Source organism: Aythya ferina, assembly GCF_964211825.1.
Source record: "Aythya ferina genome assembly, chromosome: 11".
In the NCBI taxonomy this organism is placed as follows: Eukaryota; Metazoa; Chordata; class Aves; order Anseriformes; family Anatidae; genus Aythya; species Aythya ferina.
In genome coordinates this window covers 12,913,375-12,925,688 of record NC_140307.1, presented here as the reverse complement: position 1 = coordinate 12,925,688, position 12,314 = coordinate 12,913,375, and the positions used below count along the sequence as shown (strand labels likewise).

Here is a 12,314-nt window from a genome sequence, read left to right as displayed (position 1 = left end):
TTATAGCCTTCTCATCTCAGCTCAGCTCCTTACCTCCAGCTCGAGCTTGGCCAAGCACCCTGCTAATTTGCGGCGCTAATTAATCACAGTTCCCATTGTTTATTCTTTTGTTCTTGTACAAGCAGCCGCCATGGCTAGGCACATGCCCACAGTGGTAAGCTGGCATCACCTTCAAGGACCAGCACAGCTCCACTGCGAAGCTGGTAGCCAAGAGCTCTGCCATCACCCCAACACACAGGCAGCCACCTCCCCCCGCATGCCAAAACCCACCGCTGAGCCAGCATCGCCCGGCTGTGCTGGGGACAGAGCTGACAAACCATTACCTCTCTGCTTGCTCCCTTTTGTCAGGAATTGCTTTAAACAGGTATTTTTGCAAAAAGACACCAAGAGGAGAGAAAAGAAACATTAGTCCGAGTGAGCTTGTGTTGTTAAATACCAAGAAATCCAAGCCTGGAGTCCAACAGAGGCCAAGGTTCTGGGCTTTGACACAGCTGACAAGCTGCAGCACAAAGAGGAAATGCACGTACAGAAATAGCCAGCCAGGATAAAGGATTTACTGCCTCTTTCACAGAAAAGAAAAGAATAAGCTTAAACACTCCATTTAGGAACTGTAAAAAAAAAATAAAATAAAAAAAAATAGGTCTGTAGGAAAAATATTTCAGCAGCAGGATTAGCAGGAGGTGAAGAAAAACCAAATCCTGCCTGTCCTGAGCACACAAAAGGACACTGACCTTGTGCTCCAGCTTGTCCCCATCCCACTGTGTCCCCAACGGTCCAGCACAGCTCCTTGTCATGCCAGCTTCTGCAGGATCAGGTCTGGAGCATTCTTCCTGGACTGACCTTCCCTGCTCCAAACCCTTTTCAGGGCTTGTTGCTGCTGTGGCACACACCGAAAACCCCAGCTAAGGAGCTTGTGCTGCTCAGAGTGGTGCCACCTTGGCCAGGGCACGAGCCCTTTCCCACCCCAGTACATGGTCTGAAGCAGAAAGGAAAAGTTTTGACTTTCCCTGAAAGTTTTTCCTCTGCCTTGAGATGAAAGAGACAGTCTAGAGGAAGAAACAGGAACCATATTTCTCTGATGAAAGCATTTCAGCTGTATTATTTTTGACTAGCACCAGTCAGAACAGAGCCACACAAAAGGTCTTACCCTTCTCATGGCATGAGACCAAGTCTCTCAGCTGGAGGCCAGAAGAGCAGCAGAACCACCCACCCGCAATCCTGCTGGGAAGCGAGTTAAAAAATCACAGCCATCATTTCTGGGCTGAAACAGAGCAAGATTCACAAACCCAGCCTGAAAGTGCTCATGGCAGAGCAGCTCACATTGTACTTCTGACTCTCCCTGGGTAGGCAGGACAATCATTTAATCCCCTTCCCTTGAGGAGCAGGAATTTCACCATGCCTGATGGACGTTGTCAAGCCTGGCCTTAACATCTCCAGCAACGGTGGCCCTGCAGCCTTCCTCAGCAGCTTGCACACTGCCTAATTGCCCCCATAGTCAGGCACTGAAGCTTTATATTATAAGCAGAGCTAATTTCTCAGCAGCAACAAATACTTGGGAACGCTTTCTCCCTGGCATACTCTCTCTATTGTTCATCTCTTTCACATAAAGCGTTCCTAATGAAGAGGGAAGGAAGGATCTTGGCTTCTTTCAAAACAATCTGAAATATTATATTAAAAACATGCACTGAGTGTTGACACATTTAGCGCGTTGCTTTATAAAGCAAATTGCCCGAGCTCATTGTGAGCTTGACACTATTAAGATGGCACACAGCTGCACGACTGGAAGGATGGGGCTGCAAGAAATCCCACTTCTGAGAGGTGCAGAGCACCCCGAATTCGGGGGCAGCTAAAGCCATCCGTGTCACCCAGTCTCTCCAAGACTGAGCCCCCAAAGGGAGCAGCCGAGGGGTGTTCGAACACCGCTCAACATGCCAAGGTGAGGATTGCAGCAGGCTTCAGACACGTGAAGCCCAAAAGCCCAGCTCCTCATCTGGAGATCTCCAAACACTCAAGGCTGAGAGGACACGGTGTGCACTGTGCCGGGCTCTCCTAGCAATAGGTACCCACGCTGCAGGAGAAAACCCCGGTGTCTCCACCTCCACAGTAAGCCCCATTGCTTAAAAAATGGGCAGAAAGCCTAGGTTCTGTAGGTTTTGAGCTGGGAGATGTTTGGCTTTCTCTTTTCCATACTTGCAAGGAGAGGTAAGGAGACAACCCGCCCTTGGTTTACGCAGAAGCTGTGAACACACCAACAGAGAGCCAGAAATACCCAAAAGCTACCATTGCTGCCCAAGCTTCAAGCAAAAGCCCTTCAACAGCCCAGCCTCAGGAGCTCAGAGCCCCCCAGACCTCAGTCCTCCATGCCACAAGGCACAGGGGCTGCCAACAGGCTGAAACATGTGCACGTCTCAGCACATAGCCGAGCCCTGGTGCTCGAGGCAGGGTTTTCCCTACACATTTTTACAGTGGAAACAAAAAAAAAAAATGGAGTGGGGCAGCAGGGAATGCAGCTGCTGGGGCTGGACCAGGCGCCTGTGCTCCCAGCACAGCAAGCCCCAGGGTACCAGGTGATGCTCTGGGGTACTGGAAATAGGGAAAAGGAAGGAAAGGGGAGATTTGGAGTTTCTACCCAGCTCAAGCAGCTGGTTAGTGGAAGCCAGCACACGGCTGATTTCTCTCTATGCCTGACATATGCAGGGTCCCTGCAGAGCATCTGTCCTCTCCCTGGGCATCTTTGAAGTACTCCAGGCTCTGCTGCAACAGGATTTTCCAGACATTGAAACAATGCTCAGGAAATAAACAGAGATGGGAAAAGCTTTAATTACAAGGCTGGTAAACATCCAAGAGCAGCCCAGGGACCAGACTAAGGTAGGAAGCTGTACCTGAACAGCCCCTCGCTGAAGACACATGGAAGGAACAGCTCTCCACGGACACAAGATCCATGCCAGCTGTGCCTTCGTGTTGCAGGATGGGGGCAGTAGCAACAAGTAGGTTTTCCAGACAGCACCCTGGCTCTCCTCTGGGGCCCAGAGACCTTTAGGTGCCTCCTGAGATTCTGCTGCCCTCGGCCTGAACACCCCAGTGTGGCCAGCAGGGCTCTACCTCCAGTGCAGGCACACAGGGAATAGGAAAGGGAACCCCCAAAGTTTTGATTAACGCTTGGTATACATTTCTTTACCAAGTTCCCACCTGAACAACCCACAGCGCCATTCATTACCTGCTCAGGGAAGTCACCGTTTGTGCTGGAGAGGCAGAGCCCCCCTCCATGTGTGCCTTGTGCCAAAGCGCTCAGCTCACAGCCCCGCAGCAGGCATCAGCCTTTGGAGGCTCAGGCTGGAGAACTCCTGCACCCATCGCCACCACCCCACCTTGGTTTTGGTGCCGATGCTCACAAGGATGATCATCCCTGGGGGGACCCCATCTTCCCCTCCAAGCAGATAAAGAGCCAAGGGGCCTCGGCACAGGGCAGGGAGGCTGCAGCATGCACAGAGCAAGTTTAGGTCCAGCTTGACTCCATTTGCAAGGTCTGGTCCTTGCACGAGGTCCTGCTTCCCCAGGGCTGGCTGGGGCAGTCAGAGCATCGCACAACCAAAGGCTGTCCTCCAGCAGGAGGTGACAAAAGCCACCGCAGCCACCCCAGCACAGCAAGAGACATCACAACAGACGAGAGGGATCTGGGGCTCCTCCTCATTGATATTCCTGTTCAGCCGTTGTTCCTTCACCATGGCTGAGAAAGGCAAGGCAAGACAAGGCCTACAGAGAACGCCTACAGATTATTTCTCTCAGATTCCAATTTACTCTCCATCATTAATGCTTTTTGAAAGCCCAACACGTCCTGCGAGCAGAGAGAGCATGTTAAACACTCCGGCAGCAGAGTCGCTAGAACGAGAGCGGCACGTGCCCGGCACACATGCCCAGCCAGCCCAGGAGATGGGACCACGGTCACAGATGTCACGATGCCATCAGCACGGCCGAGGAGCCAGAAAGCATCACCCTTGCTCAGCAGAAGCTGTGATAGAGGCCGGTCCTCCCCCCTGGAGGCTGGGGAAGAGAGGGCATCAGCCGGGAGCGCAGAGGACGAGAGGCACCGCAAGGCTCCGAGCATCGCTCAGCTGCAGAGGGGAGAAGGCAGGGCTGGGGGAGAGCGACTGCAAAGGCTTGTGTGAGGGATGAGATGAGCTGGAGGCTTCCCTAATGTAGAGAAAATTGCTTTTGCCAACTATCTGCAGTTTTAAAGCAATTACGGTTGGGGGAAAGCCGAGAGCACGTCTGAATGCTGTACACACAGCGTGTGCATTTTAAAATGCAAGAACCAAGTAGGAAAAAAAAAAATCCTTTAAAGAAAATTATTTTGTGCATTAGGTCCTGAGAGGATGAGGTATTTGTAACTGAGAGGACAGAACGCGGAGGCAGCAGGCATCCCAGCCATGGTGAGAGCCCGGCGGAGGTGGGACTCGCAGGCTGCTCCGGGAGCACCAAGTCCCACCACAGCCTCACTTCCCCACCACGCAGCAGGCTGAGGGCTGTTCCCCCTGAGGGCATGGGGGTGCTGAGCTGCAGGCACAGGGAAATGGCCCTGGAGAACTTATCCCCAGCTGGAGCAAGCAGGAACCACCTGGAGATGCACCAACACCTTTGCTTGGCTGCAGCTGAGCTCCTTCAAGCTCTAGGAAACGCTTCTCAGCTTCACCCTGCAGCCTTTCACCCTTCCCCAACACCTAATATGATGGGATTGGAGAGGATCCTGGGCCATTAACACATCCCCTCTAATCACGGAGGGGCTCAGCCAGGTGGAGCTGCTGCATCTGACACCCAGCAGGCGCCCTGCGTGCCTCGGGGACAGGTCTGGGAGGCAGGGAAGTGGCATCAGGCGGTGACAGAGCCCCTCTTCAAAGCACGGCTGCCCTGCCATTGTTACCGAGCCTCACCGAGCGGAATTGAGACATGAAGTAGATTTGTGCCCAAGATAATGGCATTTATTAGACAAGCTATTGAAGAGAAAACAAAAGCTAACAGTGGAGAGCCTCTAAGAGCAACGCTTTAAGAAAAGCCATCAAGAATACAAAGAGGAGCAGTGTTAATAGTCGGTGCTTCCCTTCGCTGATTAGAAACCTCGAGCAGTCCCTCAGCAGCTCCGGGAGAGGAGCAGCTGGTGTCACGGGGCAGGAGGTGACAGACACCCGAGTGGCGGTGACAGCACCAGCCCGCTGCCACTCACCGGGGCTGTGTGAGGACAGGGCACGGGGGGCTGGCCCTGTCCTTGTCCCCAGCTCAGTGGGGTGCACAGGGTCCTCTGGAGACCCATTCCTGCCCACTTTTTTAGTATAAATCTAGTTTTCATTGGGAAGAGGCTTCCCTAGGGCCTCTCCATCCAGGCTGGTTCGCTGCCAGCCAGCCCAAGGCTCCGGTGACGCCTGGTGTGCCCCCACCAGCACGGATCCAGGCCGTGCTGTCCCACATCCCCCTGCCAGCTGCGGGGCAGCTTCCCACAGACCAGAGCACATCCGGGACTTGCTCACACCGTGACACAGCCAGCCCTTCTCCAAAGGCCAAACCATAGCAGCAAACCTTGGGAAAACACAGACTGCGGCCACTACGCAACTCTTGGTCCATCCCTGGTGGTTTCTTTTACATTTCCAAACAACCCAAGAAACCACCGAGTCCCTGGGGGCTAAGGCAGCCCCTGGGAAAGCCGCTTTCATGCCACAACCTCTCCATCCCAAGCCTCCTCTCCTCCTCCCAGGCTGAGGCCGAAGCACGGGGTCGGGGCAGAGCCGGCAGCAGGGAGGTGGGAGCGCGAGGGCGTCCCGGCCACCCCGCAGCTCGGCGGAAATTTATTGCTTGTGACATGTTGTCAGAGTGAGACGCGCCTCGTTAATCAGAGCCAAGGCAAACAAGAGGGCTCCTTAGCAAATTAGGGGGCGGGGGGAAGCAGGGAGGCTCTGCTGGGCTCACGGCCACCTCCCCTTCACGCCGGGGGGAAGCGAGGAACAATGCGCGGCACCTGCTGGCTGGCAATGCTCCTCTTTCTCCCCCAAAAACGAGACCTGAGTGACTGGAAATGCTGCCCCTCGGCAGCTGTGGTGGCTGTGCAGAAGCAATGCAGCAGGCTGCTGCCAGCTCTCTCTACCGCAGGGGTGCCCAGGGCTTTGTTTCCAGCAGGAACCAGCCTGACCCGCGTGGCTTCTCCCTGGCACCAAAAATGCCCAATTCCCCCGTTTCCACAGGCAGCAGCAGCTCGGAGCAGCCAGCACCGCCACAAAGCCGGGCTGGAGGCACACAAAGCTCCAGGAGCCCCACCTGGCACCGGGAGCTTTAAAACGAGAGGTTTCATCGCAACCCTCCCCAGGCACTTCATTGCCCGGCTCAAAACAGAGCCGCATTCTCTGCTAAAGAAAAAAAATAAAAAAAATAAAACAAAATCTATTTTTAAAAGCTTTGCTTTTTCAAGTGATGTGGTTTTCCTTTGTGGGCTAAGCTGAGCTGAACACACACTGCTTTGTTTTCCAAGATTTATCAGCGCACTGGGCTCAGCCACGCTCCTCCAGCACCGCAGCAGAGCCCCAGCGTGCAGCACAAACCCGCCGGCCCTACACATAGGGTTGGGGTGCCCAGGCCAGAAGGCAGCTTTCCCCTCCCAGGCAGCACCTCCAGCTACCAGCAGGGGAACCCAGCAGCACACAGCTCTCCCTGAGCTGAGCCAGCACCCGGCAGGGCAGGCTGCAGCACCCAGAGGTGCCACCATCCTGGCGCTCCCCCTGCCAGGGCTGGGGACAGGTCCCGAGGGGGCAGAAGGAGCAGAGGACACTCACCACGCTGCAGGAAAGCCAGCCACGCACCTCCACACCCTGCCCAAGCAGCTCCCAGCTCCTCCCCAGGCCCTTACAGCACCTGTGGGTGCTGACACAGGTGTCCCCATGCCCTGGCCAGCCCCAGCTGAGTGCCCCCCCTGCCAAACTGAGGATCTCACCATGAGCCCTGCGTCCCCCGAGCAGGGATGCTGCACGTGGGGCACCCTGAGCTCAGCCTCTCCCTCAGCAGGCTGCTTTTTCCCTGAATTAAACAATAACCAAGGAGCCGCTTCGGATTTTCCTTACGCTGCAGTTCCTTATTAATCCCCACAGTAAACACAAAGGAAAATAAAAATAACAATAACCTAAGAGGGATGCTTGCTGTTCATGGGTACGGATGATGCTGAAAGCATCAACCCCAAGGGACAGGGGGCTGCAGCCCACCCGCTGTCCCCCTGGCAAGGGGCACCCAGCCCACCCTCCCCATGGTCTTGGGGCTGTGGTTTGGGGGTCTCATAGCATAGAAAAACGCAATTATTGACCTGGAAAAAGGCCAAGCTGCTGGAAGAGGCACCCAGCTCCTGATGGCTCACATTGTACAGCTCCGTGTTAGTGAGGAGGGGTGGTGTGGAGCTGGGCACCTCTCCTGGCACCTTCCCCCCTCTCTTCCCACCGGAGCTGCCTCCTGCCCACTGCACCCAGCTAATTAATTACAGAGTGCAATCCAATCAGCCCGGCCATCCTATTTCAGTGAAAGGCGTTTAAGGGATAATGCCATCAATCTCCAGATGGACTGGCCTGGCCCCAGCCTCCTGCAGCGCTGGGGTCCTCCAGGAGCTGCCACTGCCACTGCTTGGCCCCGGGTCCCAGCTGCAAACACCTCGGGGTGCTCAGAAGCCTGCTGGGTTTCTGAGCCCCACGGAAATTTTGGGGACCGGAGCATGCAGCGGCGTGGCTCGGCACGAGCACAGGTGACAGCACTGCCACCTGCCCAGGCTCTTGGCGTGGCAGAAGGACAGATTAGGAGGACAGATGCCAGCCCGAGTCCCCCGGTGCCCCACGGCTAGAGCCTGAGCGTCCTCGGTGCGGGTGCCTTGCTCCATGCCAGCTGAGCTCGCAGCCTTCTCACATTCGGTGATGAGAGCGGCTGATTCCCTGATTTACTGATCCTACACTTGGTTAATTTTGCCTGCCCGGGGTGAGGATAAGCTGCTGGATTTGCAGACATTTTGAGGATTGCGGGTTTAATTTTTTTTCCCCTCATTGTGCGTGCATGCATCAAAAGCTCTTATGCCTTGATCTGGAGCCCGAAGCCAGCGCAGCGGATATACATCAGGGCTAAATATGCTCCTGTCACAGGTGGCATCAAAAGCTTGTTGCCACCAAAATGAGCACGGATTCTGCTCTCACTCAGCCCAACCTGTCCCACGGCAGCTTGACTCGCAAGAGGAACAAGGAAGAGTCTCTGCCCCTCAATCACACCTCCGGGCTGCCTTTGGTGGAGACTCAGGCACAGGCAGCTCGGGGAGGGACACAAACCTCCTCCCAGAGCTGTGCGTGGCCAGGCCACCCTGGGCCAGCTGCCCAAGCACCCCACACCAGCCCCAGCACCACCAGCAGCCGTGCACCCAAACGGCACCCCACAGGTTTCCCCTTGCTGGTGCCACCACCCGCTCTGTCCCCAGGGTCACCAGCCGAGCAGCAAGTGCAAGGTGCCGGATCAAAGCAAGCAGATGCTGTTCGCCTTCCAGACCCTGAAACAATGAGCACAACCACGGTAATGGCCAAAAACCACTTTCATCCAGAAAACAGCAGTGACAGCTCCCCATATCCACACCAACCCCGAGGAGCCAGCAGGGGGGCACCGCTGCTTCAAAACCCCCACCCCGTGGCAGCCCCGGGAAGGCTGGGACGAGGATGGAGAAGAGCCTGGCACCTCTGGCTGAGCAATAAGATAAACCATTATGTCCTTCCTCCTCCTGCTGGCGCGTCCCCGAGCAGCACTTCGCAGGGGCCGGCCCCGCAGCAGCATCCTTTCGTGGCGCTGATACGGGTCCTGCAGCGGGGGCCTGGAGGAGCCTCTGCTCCCCGAGCTGAGCCGGGATCCGGGGCCACCGAGTGGGGCACAGGCAGGCAGGGGGAAAGCAGGCACTCCGTGCATCCCAGCCCCGCAGCCGTGGGGAGAGGGAAGAGGCTTTTCCCCATGGAGCCGCAAGACTGCAGTCCTTCAAACGCTTATCTTGTGAGCTCCCGTGAAGCCCTTCAGAGATTTTGGCAGGAGGAGGTAAGAGGAGCTGTGTGCTAACCCCTGAGGTCGCCCCACCTTGCATCCCCAGGAGACCGCTGCGCAGAGCCCTGCTTCTGGAGGCAATTCGCTGGCTCCCTGGGTGCCCCGTAGGATGCGTCGTCTCCTGACAACCAGGGCAAGGGCTCCCTTGGGAGCTGCCTGCTTCAGCAAGGAAGGAGCAGCAGAAACAGCACAGCATCAGCTCCTCAGAGGATGGCCCCAAGCACCTGCTCTGCACCCCAGCCCCGAAAGCACCGCAGGAACGCACCGGAGCGAGCCGTCAGCCTTCAGCATCCATCTTCCCTTCCCAGAGCCGTAGCAGGGGGATCACTGCCGGAGCCAGCACCATCCCATTTTCTCCACCCTGACCCGAACCCTTCTGAGGAGCCACCAATTAAACCGCCGACCTGTTCTCAGCTCAGCCTCCCGTGCGCAAAAGCCTCCCGTTATTTCGCGCCTGCCAAGAGCTGCGTCCCAGCAGATTTATCTCGAACTGACACTTGAGGGTAATTAAACCCCTCTCCCTCCTCCCTTGGCAGCGCAGCGGATAAAAGGAGCACCCGGGGGACCTGTGGTGCCTGCTGGGGAGGGATGCCCTGCTGGGGTGGGATGCTCCTGGGGTGGGATGCTCCCAGGGTGGGATGCTCCCGTACAAGTCAAGCACCGCGGGAGGAGAGGCAGGAGGGCAGCTCTGCCTCTCACCCCATAGGTGACAGCAGCTGGGCGAGGTGTAAGGCAGCGTGCCCCACCTGGGGCTGCAAACCAAATGGGATCGGATCGCAATCGCTGCTCCCCGGGGGCATCCCCACCGAGATGGAGGTGCCGAGAGGTGCGGGTGTGACAGCCCGGGCCCCCTCCCCGGCTGCCCGTGCCAGGGACCCCGCAGAGCCGGTGGCTTTCAGGGGCTGCAGCGGGAGGGCCGCGGGCAGCCGGAGCCCTGCCGGAGGTTCCCGGCTGCATCCGACCTCAAAGCCCGGCTTCGATCGCGGCGGGCGCTGCGGGCAGCGCTGGGGAGGGGGGGGGGGCGATGCTGGGGGGCGATGCCACGGCGCCCCCCACCCCCTGGGGGGGCCCCGACTGCAGCTGCTGGGAGACGCCCCCCTGCTGTGCCAGGCGGTGCCCCCCACCCTTTTCTCCCCCCCTCCAAACCCTCCCCGTTACCTCGGAGGGGCGGCCGGGCTGGGCGCGCTGCAGCTGGGCTGGGCTCCGCGGGGCTGGGCGCATCCTCCGCCGCTCCTGCCTCCTGCCTCCCGGCCCTCTTCGCCGGGCCCCCCGCTCCCCCGGGGGGGCGAGCTCATGCCCCGGGGCTACGGCTGCTGCCGGCCCCGAGCACCGCGGCTCCGGCTCCGCCGTTCCCGGCAGCTCCCCCCCGGCTCCGTCCTCCCGCAGCCGCCGCCGCCGCCGCCGCCGCGCCCCCCCCCGGCCGCCCCCGCCTCCTGCCTCCCTCCCGTGGCCGGCCCCGGTGACAAATCGCGGCGCTGGGCTCCCGCTCCGGAGGGTTACGGAGGGAGAAAGCCCCCCCCCGTGCCGGGATGCTGGGCGAGGATGCGGCTGAGCACCCCTCGGCACTGATGCTGGAGGAGCAGCGGCACATTTAGCACGTTTAGCCTTTGCAGCCAGCGTTGTGGCAAAGCGTGGGGGCTAAGCTGTGTCCCCCACAGTGATCCAGCCGGCTGGAGATGCCCCCGAGCCCGGTGGGATGGACAAAAGGTGCAGGGTGCGGGGTACGGGCAGCCCTGGTGCAAGCAGGACACAAAGGGCCCCTTCCTCCGACAAGGAAAGGCCCAGGGGTGAGAGATGCACAGAAAATGGTTCCGGATCCCCGCAGAGAGGAGCTGAATGTGGCTGGGGCTGGGGTTACCTGCTGCTCCTGCCCCGCACCTCCCCGAGCAGCACAGCCTGCTCCCAGCCCCCCTTGCCCCCCCACAGCATCCCCAGGCCCTGCTCTGTGCTGTGAGAGCAGCTCCCCCCACGTCCTGCACGCGTGTGCTCGCGGCTGCACGCCCGGCACGGCACAGCAGACACTAATCCTTGCGGAAAGGCTTGGAGGGAGCTGCAGCAGCCCCACTCCCAGAGCAGCCTGCACCCTCTCTGCGGGCCCTGCCCGTGCAATCGGCTGTAAAACCCCTGGCTGGGTGCTGTGTGGGGTGCTGGCTGTGGCTTTGTGCCGTGGGCTGGGTGCTGTTCCCAGATCTTACTGCTTCGCTGCCTGGCGTCTTTCACCAGTGGGTATTGGCTGCCCCAGGACCAGTGTCGTTGTGACCTTTGAGGCCACTCCACTAAGTGCTGTTGTGTCTTACTACACTCCCAGGCACCGTGCCAGGCTCAAAAACGCCCGAGGCTGGGAATGCCGGGGTGTCCTCTGGTGTCTGGAAGGAGGGACAGGGTCCAAAACCCCTGCCTGAGTGCCAGGACTGGGTCTGGAACGGTTCCTGTTGCATTACACAGAGATAAGCGAGGTAGGAAAGCCACCTGGAAGGAGGAGGGGCGTAAAGCAATTAATGCATAATATTAATAATGATCTTATTCCAGCTCCGCTCATTATTACAACAAGCTTTGCTCTAGTCCACCATGATGTGCTGCATAAAGCAGCTATCTCCTGAATCTGATTTCCTGTTTGGAGATGATCTCTAGCTGAGAAATTACCTGCTCTCAAAGCTGATTAGAGCCCTAATCAGCAGATTCTTCACCAAGCCTTTAGACAGGCCCCAGAATATAGAAGGAATTCAGGATAATTTCCTGCACGTGCTTGATCACCATCCAGGCACACCGAGAGGACGCCAGGGGAGCCAGCAGCAGCAGCCTGCCATGGGCAGCACGGCCAGGGGGCTTGGGGCACTCCGGAGAGGTACCCCCAAGTCACCCAGCAGGGCTCAGGGACCCTCCTGGGGCTGTTTTCCCCCTGGGGAGCAACACAGGAGAGGCCCAATGTGCCAAAAGCCATTTGGGGGGACTCACCACCCCTCCACTTCGTGTCCCTTCGCACCCGGTTCCAGCCCCGTTCCCAAAGCAGGGAGTTATTTTCTCTCCTCTGCTTCCATCGCAGCTCCCATGGTTAAAAAGTGGCTCCTAATTCCCAGCCTACAACAGCCAGCTTAAAACCTATTTGTTCTCATGCCAGCGCAGTCTTTTAGCTTAAATGGTTCTTTTCTGTACCTGGTGTTTACTCGCCTGATATATTTATGGGGAGTAATCATCTCCCTGCTTTGCCTTCCTTCGCGGGGCTAAACAAGCCA

The 12,314-nt window shown here is 58.0% G+C and overlaps 1 protein-coding gene across 4 annotated transcripts in view; it reads right to left on the bottom strand.

Annotated features, from left to right (window-relative positions):
* The window catches only part of LINGO1 (leucine rich repeat and Ig domain containing 1), a 117,534-nt gene extending 107,146 nt beyond the window's left edge, over positions 1-10,388 (bottom strand). For 3 of the 4 annotated variants that reach the window (XM_084532707.1, XM_084532710.1, XM_084532711.1), the window contains exon 1: positions 10,240-10,388. The gene's annotated coding sequence lies outside the window, so the exon portion shown is untranslated. Of the gene's footprint in view, positions 1-731; positions 747-10,239 lie in introns of those variants that run through there. The other variant, XM_084532708.1, reaches the window with a different exon arrangement.
* Between the last annotated feature and the right edge of the window lie 1,926 nt (positions 10,389-12,314).